Source organism: Littorina saxatilis, linkage group LG8 (genome assembly GCF_037325665.1).
Source record: "Littorina saxatilis isolate snail1 linkage group LG8, US_GU_Lsax_2.0, whole genome shotgun sequence".
Taxonomy (NCBI): domain Eukaryota; kingdom Metazoa; phylum Mollusca; class Gastropoda; order Littorinimorpha; family Littorinidae; genus Littorina; species Littorina saxatilis.
The window spans coordinates 60556869-60560485 of NC_090252.1; the positions used below are offsets into that span (position 1 = coordinate 60556869).

The window sequence follows — 3617 nt, forward strand, 5'->3', positions numbered from 1 at the left end:
ATCTTGATTTAAGAGGAAGGATGTTTAAAAGTTGATAGTTTCCGTTGGAAACCGAGACTTGTGATACAATAACGTTGATTGCTCTTTTATGTAAACTTAATAAAGGTTTCAGAGTGTTTGCACTCGCACAATCCCATAACGTTGATGCATAATCAATGACTGATTGAATGTGAGCGTTAAAGAAAAGTTGCCTGCCATGCCTGTTTAAGAAGTGTTTTATTCTGGACAACAAGTAGCGTCTCTTGGAAAGTACTTTACATACTTCTGTAACGTGATCAGTCCATGATAAATCGTTGACAAGAATAACACCTGGAACTTTGTGGTTAGTAACTTCTTCAACAGTGTAATAATCAAACCTTAATGGTGGAAGTTTAGATTTTAAGATTTGGCGTTTTTGTCTGGTGGTAATAAGCATGCTGTTTGTTTTGTCTGGATTAAGAGCCATGTGATTTAACTCGGTCCACGTTAAAAGCTCGTTACGTTGTTTGACAATACCTTCACATTTGAGTGGGAAGTGTGAATAGTGGTGGTGTCATTAGCAACAAGTTTACATTTACTGCGTATGTGTAAGGTAAGGTCATTAATGTAAATGGTAAAGATAAGAGGGCCGAGTACAGATCCATGAGGAATGCCGTAACCTACCGACTGCATGCTCAACATAGGGTCGTGGGCGTACACAGCTTATACTCGATCGGAGAGAAAAGACTGGATTAACAATATTGTATCATTTCTAAAGCCGTACAGATGGAGTTTCCTAAGAAGTAGGTCATGGTGAATGACATCAAATGCTTAAGTAAATTCAACGAAGAGAGCAGCATATCATTTGTCTTCGTTGATCTTGCTCAACCACTGATCAACTAGACTTACAAGTGCTGTGTGGCATGAGTGGTGAGTTCTGAACTCCAACTGATTTGGGTGAATTAAAGCATTTTTGTTGAAATGTGACAAATTAAACGTATTGATATGTTGTTCCAACAGCTTTGATAAATCTGATAAAATAGATATTGGCCTGTAATTGGAGGGTTATGTTGTATCCCCTGACTAAGAAATGGAATTACTTTAGCCTGCTTTAACACAACTGGAAAATAACACGTGTCAATACAGAGATTATAAAGGCAGGTTAAATAATTAGCAAGTGCAGGGGCTGCTAATTTAAGAATCTTCCCGTCCAGACCGTCAACTCCACGGGTTCCTGTTTGCTTGAGGTGCATGAGTAAATTATATACTTTTGATACAATAATAAATGGAGTGTTTAATTGCGACATTATATTTTTGGATTCACAAAAATCTGTCCGAATCTTCAAATCATTTAAATGAGTTTTATCTTCGGGAACGGCTTTTTCAGCTATGTTAGAATATGTTTATTCAGTTCCTCGGAGGATATGTCTTTGACTACAGAACATGTGGATGTTGATTGTTCATTTTTTAACTCATTGATTGCCTTCCACATTGACTTAGAATTTAGTTTAGATGATGTAAGTTCCTAAAATACTTCTTCTTTTTTGTCATCGCTTCATAGATGTAACTTTGTTTCTCTGATCTCTATTCTCTTTTTCCAGCCCTCTTTTTTTTAAAGATCGCGATAATCAGCTGCCTCTTTCAACTCTTAATCAAACCATGTTGGTTTTAATTTATTCTTAACCCTCTGGGTTTTTAACGGAGTGTGTTTGTCATAAACCTTTAAAATAAGCATCATGTCAATATGCAAAAGCTTCATCCGGATCTGTCAAATTATAAACATGTTCAAGTTGGGAGTGCAACAAATCCTCAACAAAATATCCTTATTAAATTTTGAAAACGAAAGATATGTTATTATTTTATGACCAGCGTCAGGGACTTTCACTCCTGTGGGTAAGGCGTGTAAAAGTTATTGATTCACTGATATAGAGTAGTAATCCAGTTTTGTATGTGTGTCTGTGCATCTCTGAGTAAAATAACATAACCCGGGATTGTGAGCTCAGAGTCTGCTACTTTACTCGACAGCCTAGACTCTGACAATTCAAAACATATGAACAGGTTTACCAGAGTTGTAAAGGATTGACGAGATGTCTGCTAACTTATTATAATGGCATGATTTATGTTTAGGTGTCCAATTCCCATGCCCTCTTTTGTGGGCCATGCACTGCGACAGATCATCATACAATATGGTTAATTCCTCAGTGAGACAAACACTTAAATATACAAAAGAAGAAATGCACAAGAAAATGTGAAAAAAAATAATGATGCGGTTTATATGATGGTATTAAAATGAAACTGCAACTAAAAACGAAGTACTTAGTAATTACGTCAGTAGGCACGTCAAACTGGAGACAGCAACAACTATATTTAGTGATAATGTGATAATGTGTATACACATTTAGGGCTGTTTTTCAGTTTTAATAACATGTTCTGTTTGATTAAGGGTATTCAGCTGGTATTTCCTTGTTTTTACTACCTATTTTATTCATGTTTTTATTACTTAATTAGTGGAAGAATCTGTTGTAATGTATGTTTGATGGTGTATGCTTTTAATCAAGCGTTGCTGACTATGAATGTAGATGTAAATGCTTGTATAACTGTGTTTGAATTTTAAATGTGTCAAGCGCAAAGAGCATAATTGTAAAGTTATGATGTTGCGCTATATGAATGCTCATTTATTATTATTATTATTATTATTATTATTATTATTATTATTATTATTATTATTTCTCTTCGTTCAGGCGCTCAGTCTATGATGAGGTGAAAGAGAAAGAAGCGCAATTTATTGACTTGTCCTGGTGGCACCAATTTCAGAGTACTCTGATGTCAAGCCTACATCAGACCGGCGCAGACTTTCATATAATGTTCCTGAAACAGAACGATACAATGAACATGTTAGTGTAAACAATTGGTTAAATAATATGCACATAACTATCTAACATAGGTTATTATAACACGGACATGTGCATGTCCGAGGCACGTCAGATTTAAAAGGGAAGCCTTATTGTTTGAGTAAGACCTGAAGTTGTTCGTTTGTGTCTTATACTAGGAGACATATTAATGGTGAGACGTACAATGGCAAACATAGATGAAGACATTACAGAGAGACCGGTACAGAAACTGACTGATACAAACAAAGAGGCAGACGGAGGGATGGGTATACACACTGTCAAACAAAACCAACTGCTAATTTTAAAACACACACGCAGACTGTAGGCTATAAACAGACAAGCAGACAGTCTGACGTGAACAAAACGGAAGTTTACACTCTGACATATATATACTCTTCAAAACAGTTAGGGACCATTTGTTCAAACGCATGCCATACAAAAAGTACAGAATTGAATGATTTAATGTTCCTGTATTGTTTTATTGAAGAAGTGAGGACTGTCTTCAAAACATGTCAAGTTACACATATCAGCGATAAGAACGCTAGAGGTTGATACTCTAGCCAACCTTATATTTTTAAATTCACAACAGTCGTGTTTTTACAACGAAGAAGTGAACAATCGTATCCCGTTGGCGATCACTAGTTAAGCTGCCCACTAACACTTAGTGAAATGTCCTGATGGTCCCTCCCGTACCATCACTAGTCAAGCTGCCCACTAACACGTAGTGAAATGTCATAATGATCCCTCACGTACCACCACGGAGCCCCC

At 36.3% G+C, this 3617-nt stretch overlaps 1 long non-coding RNA gene across 1 annotated transcript in view; it reads right to left on the bottom strand.

Moving 5' to 3' along the window:
• Positions 1 to 2346: 2346 nt before the first annotated feature.
• The window catches only part of LOC138974014 (uncharacterized), a 3030-nt gene continuing 1759 nt past the window's right edge, over positions 2347 to 3617 (bottom strand). The window contains exon 3 of the long non-coding RNA XR_011458266.1: positions 2347 to 2826. This is a non-coding gene — a long non-coding RNA (uncharacterized lncRNA). The remainder of the gene's footprint in view (positions 2827 to 3617) is intronic.